The sequence below is a fragment of the Vombatus ursinus genome, unplaced genomic scaffold, assembly GCF_900497805.2.
Source record: "Vombatus ursinus unplaced genomic scaffold, bare-nosed wombat genome assembly UNPS02005659.1, whole genome shotgun sequence".
Taxonomy (NCBI): domain Eukaryota; kingdom Metazoa; phylum Chordata; class Mammalia; order Diprotodontia; family Vombatidae; genus Vombatus; species Vombatus ursinus.
The window spans coordinates 13,001,761-13,014,362 of NW_020945437.1; the positions used below are offsets into that span (position 1 = coordinate 13,001,761).

General features: G+C 38.9%; 1 pseudogene; it reads left to right on the forward strand.

Annotated features, from left to right (window-relative positions):
• Positions 1 to 10,960: 10,960 nt before the first annotated feature.
• Positions 10,961 to 12,132, forward strand: LOC114032698 (annotated as a pseudogene).
• Positions 12,133 to 12,602: the final 470 nt, after the last annotated feature.

Here is a 12,602-nt window from a genome sequence, read left to right on the forward strand (position 1 = left end):
CTTTATCTTTGTTTGATCACCTGGAGTACTTGTTGCCTGTTGTATTTTATTAGTGGTAGATAGCCATCTCAGCAGAGGCTGGGATGTCTGCAATGCAGCTGTAGCAGGCTGTATACAACATCCCATGGATCATAGCTATAGCCACACCTGTGGACCACCTTCACATATATGCATGCATGCTTGTTCTGACCTCAAAACAGGAGGATACCTGCTGAGTAACCTAGCCCTGGAGGTTTCTCTGGTACTAGTAATTCCGAAGAGCAACTTCCCAACTTTGCTTTTGGGGTAGTCAGAGGGGGTAGGAGTGGAGAACTGATTATAATTCTCTTTCAGTGGATGGAACTAGTGAGCTTGTGCTGGTCCTCTTACCTTGAAGAATCCCACCTATGTAGTCCCTAGTGTTTGGCCCAACTCTGACTCTAATTATGAGGGGCAACTAGTATTTTACTTTTTCCAGTGTGCCAGGCATTGACCCAGGAAAATATATTCTCATTTGTGTCTCTGTGAGAGTGAAGAACCCTTGTGAGTGTATGACTTCTTCTTGTTCCATTGAATGTTTATGATTGATAGGAGTGAGTTGGCACCATCTTTTTTTTCTCAGTTCAGCACTTTATGTGGAATGATTTTTACTTTTCTTTATTTTTACCTAATATGAGGTAGCACTATGCTTCATATATATGTATATAGGATACATATTATATATTATAACATGTGTATATATTTACACACACATACACACGTATGTATTGAGTGTATGTATAGAGTATATTGATTCACATAATAATATAAACTTCCAATGAAGTGTTGTGAGAGTAAGACTAGAGGCAGACTTACACGTATGGGGCAAACAGGAATTTTCCAAGGCCCTAGAACCTTTCTTATGTGGTACCATGTTATGGACCCCAGGATTGGGTGGGAAAGGGAGTATAGCAATGAAACTGTACTTTCGAAGGACTAGAAAGAAAGACACAGATTGTATCCAACACATACGATGGTATGAAATCCCATTCATGTGATAACAACATGTACACATTTGAATACCCACACAATATTTGCTTGGAGTATTAACAGATTGGTAAAAATCCAGTCAAGGCATTTAACTAACTCAGAGTACTAAGTCTGAGTTAGCCACGAAATAGTGTTTTACTTGATGTATTAGCTTAGGCCTCTTTCAATCAATCCTTGCATTTGTGTCCTCCCAGGCTCAGAATAGTAGTGGCCACTTCTGTTCTTTTCTTGCTTAGAAACACTTGTAGCCCCTGGCTATTGTGAGTTCTACTCTTGAGGATAAAATGGTCTATTAAACCATGGAATATAGTTATATTTTGACTTCAGCCCCCACCACTTAAAGGGTAATTCACTCTCTCATATCTCTTCCCTTAGAATGCATAAATATAGAAATTTATTGTGTTGGTGAGGTATGGAAAATGTTAAACTCTGGAGGCTTGGTGAATTGGGAAAAGGATCCATGTGGGAGATAACATATGAATTGGACTCTGAACAATACGTAAGAATTCAACTGGTGAGAAGAAATAGAAACTTCTAACTGCAGACATCATAAAAACACAAGAAAGACTATAACTGTATAAACTGATGCAAACTGAAGTAAGCAGATCCAGGAAAACAATTAAATATTGACTACTACAATATAAATGGAAAGAACAGCAACAACAAAAAATAGAAAGTGAACACCATTGAATTATAATGACCAGCCTTGACTTCAGGCATGAGATTTGAGAGGACACATCCCTTGAATTCTTTTTAGGCAATTGGGGTTAAAAGACTTGCCCAGGTTCACACAGCTAGTAAGTGTTAGGTCTGAGGCCTTATTTGGACTCAGGTCCTCCTGACTTCAGGGCCGGTGCTCTATCCACTGCACCACCTAGCTGCCCTCTCTTTAATTCTTTACAGAGATTGGAGAAAATAGGTGTCAAACACTACTGACAACATTAGACTCCTTTCCAAGTCAAGAAACATTTGTTGAACACTTACTATGTGCCAGGCACTATGCTAAGTTCTAGGGGTAGAAAGAAAAGCAACAACAGTCCTTGACCTCATGGAGCTCGCAAGTCAGTATGTAAACACTCTGTACAAACAAGATACATATAGGATGAATTGGAGATAGTACCAGAGGAAGGCATTAACATTATGAAGGTCCAAGAAAGGTTTCCTGCAGAATGTGGCATTTTACCTGAGAACTGAAGGTATCCTGGAAAGCAAGGATGTAGAGACAAGGAGAGTATTCCAGGCATGGGGCTCAGCCAGTAGAATGACATAGAGTTGGGAGATTCAGTGTCTTGTGAGAGAAACAACATGGAGGCCAGTGTCACTGTATCACAAAGTATGTGGAGTGGGGGGAGTAAAGTACAAGAAGAGTTGAACAGTAGTGTTGGGGGAATGGGACAGGCAATGAAGGGATTTGAAAGTCAAATGGAGGATTTTATATTTGATTCTGGAGGTGATAGAGAACAAATGGAGTTTATTAAATAGTAGGGGGAGGGTCATTCAAGCTGAGGTCTTCATGACTCCAAGTCCAATACCCCACCCAATGGGCCACCTAGCTGCAAGTCTCAAGTTTGTCACTTATTAGGTATGATCATGAGTTAGTCAGTTTTTATTTTTCTTGGTCTCATTTTCTTCTTCTGTAAAATGAGAGGATTGAACTAAATGATTTTTAATATTCTTCCCTATTCCATGATCTTATGTTGGGGGCAGAAGGATATCTTTGTCTTCCTCTTGCCTGGAGAACATTTCACAAGACCTTGCTCATGGGAGGGAGTCAATAAATCTTTGTCAAATGAATGATTAAATAGAAGAATGAATTCAGGTGATTTATTTCTTATTAGATAATAAGATGAATGCCAAAATCATAATTTTTGCTTTCATTTGTATAACATACATTGTTTCATTTGATCCTCATCTCATCCCTAGAATTTAGGTAGTCCATATTTTTATTGTCTCCATTTTATAAATGAGAAAATTGGGATTCATCAATGTGAGGTGAATAAACAAGATCACACAGAAAATAAGGGGGAGAGTCAAGATTTGAATTCAAGCCTCATTCCTAGTTCAGTGTTTTTCCCATTATAACATACTGCTTCCTATTATAGTTAGTAGGGATTCAAGCATAAAGCTATTGAAATACAACAGAAGAATACAGTCCTATACCTTTAATGATTCCATGTTGAAGTTCAAAGGTTGTTCTTATATCTCAATGCATGTCTCCTCCAAACATATGCAATTAATTCCTCCTTGCCTTTTTATATTTTCATTAACAGCAGTGAAAACCAATGCTCGAAGGAGAACATTTTATGCCTTTGATTATTACAATATGCTCAGACCAACTCAATTGAGGGAGTTCATTAATTTTCTTGATTAATTCCTCTTACCTTTATTGATATTCTAAGACATTTTATCATTTCTGGTGATTTAATAAGCACTAGTCCAGACTACAGACTTTTTTTTCCCCCACTGGCTCCCTTTCCTAATGAAACCAACTTGTAAGAATGAGCCTAAGGGCAAACAACCTTTGCAGGTAAAAGATTTTTAGCTATTCACAGGGCTTTGAAGAGCTACGGGTCATAAAACTTTCCTTCCTCCTCAATGGGTCATGGGACAAGGAAAGACATAGCAAGGGAGGGGTAACAGAACATCTGAGTAAGGTGTGGGTTGTGGATACTTAGATTCCTTCCAAATCTGGAACTGGGTAGTTCTCCCTTAAATCTCAAGGGCAGGTAGGTGACTAGAAGATAAAAGAATGCTCCTTTATTCAAACACAGTTGGAAATGTTTTTTCCTTGTTTCAAATCCTGCCTAAAAGGAGTTTACTTTTATTTAGGGCTTTCAAATCAGTACCTTTACTAATTTTCTGGGGGATTATATCTGTGGCTTCTGAAAATTCCTACATCTGGTACAGGAAATTCTCTAAACTGATGTAAGTCAGCATCTTCCTGCAACTTACAGATTTATGGTTTTTTGTGGTATTGAGAGGTTAAAGGTCACAGTCAGTACGTATCAGAGGCCAGTTTTCTGTCCACTACTCCATGCCACCATTCCATTTCTCATCTTTAAGGAATGATTTTATAGTGATTTAAGGCAAATTATTTTTTCCTGGAATGTTGAATGCATCAACCATGGAAGATTAAGAGAAAGACACATACAACAACCGTACAACATGAGAAGTCATGGGAGGGCTTCACTCTGCATGAGTAGAGAGAAATACCACATCAGTGATATCAAAGATCCATTGAGTTATAGAAAGAAGCTTCTTTTACAAAAGTTCTGCCCTGCTACCTCATTTGGAGGACATGGTGACAATGGGGTCTCAAAAGCTGTGTCAGCAGACCACTGGCTGTATAAGTTGAGCCCAATTAAAGTATGAATGTAGAAAAGGCCAGCTTGTTGACTTAGGGTGAGCCTAGCTCAGATCTTATTTACTAGCTGATCATATATTTTTTCAGGCACAACCACTCATAAAGAGTGGTTAATTTCCAAAGGAGTGGAGGATCTGTGATCTAAATCAGAAGAATGAGCTCCCACGCTGATGACAGCATGATCTTTGTAATATTAAAATATATAAAATCATAGGATCATAGATTTTAAAGACAGAAGGGCTCTTCAGAGCCAGCCAGTCCAAATCCTCATTTTATAGTAGAATAAACCAAAGGCTACAGATATGAAGTGATTTGTACAAGGATACATAGGTAATGAATGGCAGGATCAAGATTTGAATTTTGACTCCAAATAGAGTGCCATAATGCTTTTAATGCTTACCTTTGACTTCATTCAGGAAAGACATTGGGTTACTTCTCCTTGTCAGGCCCATCATTACAGCTAGAAGTTAAGGTCATAAGCCAAAGGTTAGACTTTTTGGAAGAGAGACTGCACTGTTTTATTTGGCATGACTGTAACAAGTGTAGACTGACTTCTGTTCAGGCCCAAACACACATGCCCACACATATAGAAACAAAATTATCCTTTGCAGAAAAATCCCTAAATTCCTGGTTATGGCTCTTCTGTTTCCATTCCACCATGTATAGGCAGATCCTTCACACTACATGTTAAATCATTTCAAAGAACTTTAGAATTATAGGCTTATTAGCTCCAAACCTCTGCAGGTAAAATGAAATGAAAGAGAAAAAGGTAAACATTTTCTTTGCAAATGCTCAGAGCATGCATAATAGTATTATTGGATTTGAATTACATGATTTCAAGGATTCAGATGGGGAGTATCTGACATAAGACTGAGCCAGCAATAAAATCAGAAGGTTTAAAATTGCAGAATTGGATCGAGAATCTATGTTAACACTAGGCAGACCAAAGTGGGAGGAAAAAATGTGGTGGTTCCTGGGGATTAGATTCAATTTGTTCAGGGAAGTTCTATCAATAGTTGGGCTGACACAGCAGGGATGGTATAAACAGAACAAAGTCAAGGACATGCATGGGGAGGTAGGGGGTTTGGAGATATAGCAAAATAGACCTCCGGGCAGTTACAGAGGAGTAGATCAAGACATATTTTAACAGATAAGCAAGGCCAATGAGAAGGTCAAGGCTTTGATCATGAGAAATTTTAATTACTCAGATATTGATCAGAATACCTAGAAACCAAACTACAGAAGATGATAATGGGGAAGGGTTGAGGGAAAGGGTGGGGCGACAAGGATTTCAGGGACAACATTGGCAGAATAAGTGGTTCTGCCGAGTTACTATTCTCAGTCTGTCCTAGGAAACAAGCCAACTATGATAATGAAGTTGGACTTTGGGGGATGGCAGTGACTGCAATATTATTAGACTTTAAATGCTAAGTGGAGGAAATACTGAAGGAAGTTGATTTTGAAGGAATGGGAAAAACCCCAAAGGGCTTTTGATGGGAGTTTCATAATGTAAAGGGCAAAGAAGAAATAATATTTAAAGGTGAATGGAAATGCCTCTTCCAAATCAATAAAGAAAATTAAACTTCCGTAATGATCCCAAACCAGTAATACAGTCTCAAAGCCAAGCTCTGCTCTCTGATATCTACTCACTCTCTGGCCTCTTAAAGATTGCTTTTTAGCATCTTGGTCTCACATTTTTGGTAATCTTTTGGATAAATAGACCTTTAAATTGAGGTCTTGCCTGCATAGAACAGTGCTACATAGGCCAAAGAGGAAAAAGGCTTCTGTTGGCCCCTGTTCTATCCAATCCTTCCTACTGTGAAAAGAATATTCCCATTGACCTCAGTGCTCTAACACAAATTCTTCAGTGGATCTCTAATATCAGCTAACCAAAGATAAATGCTCATTTATCTGACATTCAAGGCCCTGAACAACTTTGTGTCTCACTACCTTCATATTCATATCTTTCTATGGATACCATGCCATAGAGATGTTTATCTATTTTATCTACCATTTATATTTGTTCAATGTTTTTCAACACCTATGACTTATCCAAGCTATTTCCTATACCTAAAATATCCTTATCTCATCCCCATTTCCTTCTTCTCCCTCCCTTGATCCCCTGGTAGGTAGATGATTATCTTTTCTTCCTTGGAATATTTTAAACATTTTCTTGTTGTTTCTCTGTACTAGAATGACAGCTTCTTGAGAGCAGAGACTGCCTTTTTTTTTCCTTTGTATCCTCAGAACTTAGTATGGTGCTTTTTTTGCATATAGTAAACACTTAATAAATGTTTTTTCTTTTGCTCATTCATCCATTTATTCATACCTCTTGAATGTGGCACACTATTCTGCCTTAAAGTAATCATATGAGTATATTTTATCATGTATATGTTATTTATTTATTATTACATATATCATGTCATAGATAATATTTTAAGAAAATTAATAAATTATTTTACAAAATAATTTGGCCTAAGTATGGAAAACTAAGTGGATGAAGAATACCTATTGTCCAGATTCTGCTAGGCAATTAGATGTTCAATCTTACCATCGGGGTATCTTGTCTTAGAGGATAACTGAAAATATATAATGCTCTGGGTCCATCATTTAAAGGAGTAGGGGAGAAGATTGGATTGTCTTTGTGAAATTGTGCCATTCTTTTAATGACCTTCAGCCCCACATCAGCCTCTATAAGCAAGCTGCAGTGAGCAGAAGAAAACTCATAGGTTTTTGCAATGGGTGCATATTGTGATTCCCTCGCTACTTACAATGCCTGCCCAAAGAGCCTCCTCCCTTTTGCTTCTACCAGCCTCTCAGACTCAAGAACTGACAGGTACTGATTCTGTCCAGAAGTACATTTACCCTGATTCTGTACATGAAGGAAAGGGGGAGAGTGGAGGTAGGTTCAGGTAGTAGCATCATCAGGCCTAAAGGAAATCTATCTTGGCCAAGTATTATCCTCCACAGAGGTTACTCAGGGCAGGAAACCAGGCCATCGATGTCCATATTCCTTGACATGAAAAGGCTGAAGCAACTTTGCAGCCCTACCTTGAAGGTCAGTTCACAATAAAAGGGGAGGATCCAGATTATGAGCAACAGGGGAATACACGAAAAAGGCTTTAATACCAAAGATGTCAAGAGAACAAAGTCTCAATGAAAGCCCCATCACAAGGAAGTAAACAAAAAGAGATGAGCCTACAAATATAAGGAAGAATGAAGAGTATAACCATATATTAAAACTGTGAGGTCCATGAAGGTGGGTAGGGACCATACCTTATTCATCTATATAATGTTCCCAGCTCCTAATACAGTGTTCTGCACACACTTGATACATACCAAATGACTGTTTGAATGAATTAATCAATTCTTGGCTCAGGAGTAAGTAAATGTACACTTAATTAACTTTAACTAAAAAGACAGCAATAGTTACTGCTCAGACACAGGTCAAATGAGGCCTATTTTATTTTATTTGATAAAATGCATAATATCCAAGAGATTTTAAGGAAAATCACAGTTCTTGGTAATGGGAGGATCTAAAGCAAAAGAAGCAGAAAACACTTAAAGGGATAAGTGGAGAGGAAAGAAAAAAACTCTCAGAATATTAATTTGCAGAGCTTAATTTAATCAGAGAGAAAGGATCCCTCCAATGCATTTGTTGGAGACAGACGGGAGAAGAGAAAATTGGTTCACTGAAAAATGAGGGTAGGGAATTAGAGACAGAGAGTAAGGGGAAATTTGTTTAACAGCTGTTATTTTGCATTTGTCTTTACAGATTCAAAAGAAGATAAAGAATCACTTAAAGCAGAAATCTTGTTATTTGAACCAGAGTAGATAACATTAAGGTAAGAATGAAAGGACATTTAATTTATTTCACTAGAATTCAATTCAGCTCAATTCTATCCAATTCAATTCAACACATCTTACCTACCTCAATTCAATTCATTGCTTACTCTGTCTAAAACACATGAGAAGATAAAAATGAATTTAATCAGCCTCTATCCTCAAGCTAATAATAACTCATGTTTCTATAATGCTTTCAGATATATGCAACACTTTCCTAATAGTAACCTGGTAGGATAGGTAGGGAAATGATTGTCCTCATTTTGTAGATAAAGACCTAGTCAAATACTGCAGAACAAATATTTGTTAGAGATGATTCAACCTTAAAGGGATGTAGAAATAAATTTCTAAGATATCTCAGAGAGGGGGAAGATTTTTCTAAGATTAAGTGAATTCACAGATAGTAGGAATAACTAATAGGGCCCCTCCAAAGACATACAACTGTCACCCCACACACCTGCTTTCTTATCTCTAATCACTAAAATATAGTCTGAGAATGGTCTGTGTACACATCAGGAATACCCTTGATGAAAACATGACAAAAGAACAGGTAGGCTATCACAATTCATTTCCTGCTGCAGCCTCGGTTTTTGTGGTCATACAACTGACTAATAGGTAGAAAAGAGAAAACTCTAAACTGACAAGATGTGGGAAAGGGAGGGAGCGAGGCAAAAAGTGGGTGTGTACATTGGACACATTGGACTCGGGACAGAGAAGGGAGGGCAGGTGGATGAACAGGGTGGAGGGGGGAGGGCCAGCCATGTGGGGGCCTGGTTAGGACCAAGAGGAAGAACCCAGGGCACGGGAGCAGACACATGAGGACCTAACGTGGACACAGACAGGAGAGGACAGGTAACACAGGGGTGGGGAGACAGACACAGGGTGCCCGAATGCAGACAGACAGAAGACAGACATTTGAGGGAGCCAGATAAGTAGGCAGCACAGGGCAAAAGTTCCCTGAACTGTCTGTACTCTACTGTGCTATGAGAAATAGCAAACATGATGCATACACAAAACATTGAAAGACTTAATATGAACTGATGTAAAGTAAGATGAGACAAGAACACAATATAAAAATGACTACTACAATGTAAATAGAATGGACAACCACCAAAAAATAATTGAAAATGAATATTGCAAAAGTGTAAAGAACAATCTTGGTCCCAAAGAAGAGATATGAGAAGACATCTCTTCCTACTTCTTTGCAAAGGTGAGAAGGGGTATTCATGGACATGGAACGTTGACTGTATTTTTAGACTCTGTCAATATATTGATTGGTTTTTACTGATTTTTCTCTTCTTGCTCTTTAAAAATGCATTGTTTATAGATGGCAAATTTGGGTGATGTAAAAATAAGGAAATTTTATTATTTATTTTTTAAAAAAGAAATACTCTGGCACAGTAGAACATACATTGGAATGGGAGTCAGACAATAATTAGGAGTCTTTTCAGTCAGAATCCATGTTGCATTGTATGTCTAGTACCTGATACACTGTAGGTATATGACAGACTTATTTGTTTAAATTGAATTGAACTGGATGTCTTTCTCTGTTCAATGTGCTGCAGTTGATACTTTTGTCTTCCCTAATTGATAATTTCATCTTTCAGAAGATGGAAGAAGCAACAAGGCAAACTATTCCTCCAAATAAGAGCAGGGTATGGTAGAAAGAGCACCAACTCTGGAGTTAAAGGACCTAAATTCAAATCTCAGCTCTGCTGCTTGCTACTGGTGTGACCTTGTGGAAAGTCACATGTCTCTTGTGCCTCAGTTTCCTTATCTATAAAATGAGGGGGCTGGTAATCTTAAAAGTTTTCGAGGATATCCATACAAATCCTATAATACAATCTACAAGGGAGAAATTTTTTTGTTGTTTTTTGAAGATAAGTTTTAGGCATGAACCTTTCTATTTACTTCAGTGCCAACCAAATCTATCAGATTATTATGGATTTCTTCTTTTACTTAAACTGTATAAATCGTTCCAGGAGAGATTTTTTTTTAAAGTGGGTTTTTATGTCTTCATATCTTCTTCCTTCCCCCTAAAATGGAGATACAAGAGCTCAGGTACTTAAGAATGAATGTATAAAAGTGATTAAGGTCCTGTAAGAACAGTGTCAGTATGGCTAAATTCCAATATAAGCTGACACTTACGGCAGCAGATATACTTGGGACAAGTGGAAGATCAATAAGATTCCTATTTGAGGTAGATGGAACAATGAAGATAGATGAAGAGACAGAACTACTCAACTCTTACTTCTGTTTATTAAGGAAAAGAATCTTCAGACAGGGAAGGACAGACCAAAAATAGTTCATATAGAATTGAAGGATAAGCTAGGAAATGGCAGTAGACAACAGAGATGGTCTCTGTGAGTTCAGGTCACCAAGGGTGGACAAATCTGTGCTTTTTGGGTATTGTAATCGCTCACTGAACTACTGTAAGTTGATCTTTCAAGAATTGGAAAATGAAATACGTGAAATGATATTGTTGTTTAGTCGTTTTCAGTAGTGTTTGACTCTGTGACTCCATTTGGGGTTTTCTTGGCAAAGATAATGGAATGGTTTGCCATTTCCTTCTCCAACTCATTTTACAGATGGAGAAACAGATGAAGAAGCCTCACAGAGCACCAGGGAGTGTGCCTGCCACTCTCTTCCCGCAGAGCCCTTGTACACTGGCCACCCCTTTCTACTCTCCACACTTCAGAGCCATGGCCCAGAGTGGGGTCAAGGGGTCCACTCTGTGCTACAAGCATGGGTGGCAATGAGCTGCACCTGAGCCTTGGCAGACCTCACCAAGGTGCCCGTCAAGGAGCTGGCTGGATCTGTCCTGCAACAAACTAATGTCATTACCGTCTGATTTCTGTTGGCTAACACCTGGTGAAACTGAACTTGAGTAAAAATTGCCTGCAGCAGTTGTCTGCTGACGTTGGCTGTCTGGTCAACCTACAGCACCTGAACCTCCTCAACAATAGGCTTGTCACCCTGCCTGAGCTTTGCTCAGTTTAACAACATGAAATAGCTGGGATCCGAAGGATAACCTTCTAGATCCTGTCCTGGCCAAAGTGGCTACTGATTGCTTGGGCGAGAAGCAGCATAAGCAGAGCACCTTCAGGGCACTGCCACACACGAATATTGTTCAGGCTGATCAAGAGTGAGAGAAACAAAGGCAACTGGAGGTCAAGCCAGAAATAAAGAAAAAACAAACAAACAAACAAACAAACAAAAAACATGAGGCCAAGTAGTGGGCCAAGAAAGGCCAAAAACGAGAAGCAAGAAAGGAGAAAGGAGAGGAGAAGGAATGTTGGAGAAAGGAATATGATGCTATCAGAGCAGCTAACGAAGAAGAGAAGAAACCCAAGAAAGAGACTCATCAGCCTGCAAAGGCCAAATCTGGTTCCTGCTCTGTTAAGTCTAGCTCCCAAAAGCACTCCTGGTTCTGGGCTTTCTCTCTCTCTTTCTCTCTTTTTTTTGGCAATTGGGGTTAAGTGACTTGCCCAGGGTCACACAGCTAGTAAGTGTCAAGTGTTTGGTCTGAGGTTGCATTTGAACTCAGGTCCTCCTGACTTCAGGGCCGGTGCTTTATCTACTGCGTCATCTAGCTGCCCCTTCTGGGCTTTCTTAAAGCTGCTGTGAATGGTGCTCCTCAGTGCCACAAGAGTTTTGGTTGCCTGTCAGGTGACAGACCTACAGTGGTAACCTTTGTACAATAATGTGAACACCTTCTATGAGAATGTTGTCTATGGGCTTTGTAGCCATGAAATACTGCAGCAAGTCTTACAGCCAAACTCTCAACCATAAGTGTGTCATCAGCATTGGCTGCCTCATCATCTGTGGAGCTAGGATTCTTATGGAACTGTGTTCTGCCAGACACTAACTTTTATAGCATTGGACCCACTTGTCACCACCAACTGGCAATCATTTGGTATGTGAGACACTCATTTTTATGTCATAGGAGATCCATGTTAGAACTTGTCTCTGTTACTTATCCAAAATTGTGTTCCCTGCAGATTTAGAAAATGGGAAGGGTTGGGTAGTGGGTGCAGCAGTAGTCTGTATGCCTAAAGGAATAAGCTAGAGAGGACAGGAACATTCCCTTTTCTAGTCCAGATATCCAAAGCTATGAAAAGATGAGGCATATTTTTACTAAATTATCAGCTGTCTCCACACACAAAAAAAGTGACTTGCCAGGGTCATATAGCTAGTAACTGTTTGAGGCCAGATTTGAACTCAAGAGAGTAAGTCTTCCTGACTTTGGGCTCAGGACTCTATTCACTGCACTACCTAGCTACCTTTAATGAAATGGAATTGGGGAAATATGTTCCATATTTTCAAAAACAGGAAGAAGGTAAATACTTCAAACCATGAGCAAGTTTTTATGATATAATGTTCCAAT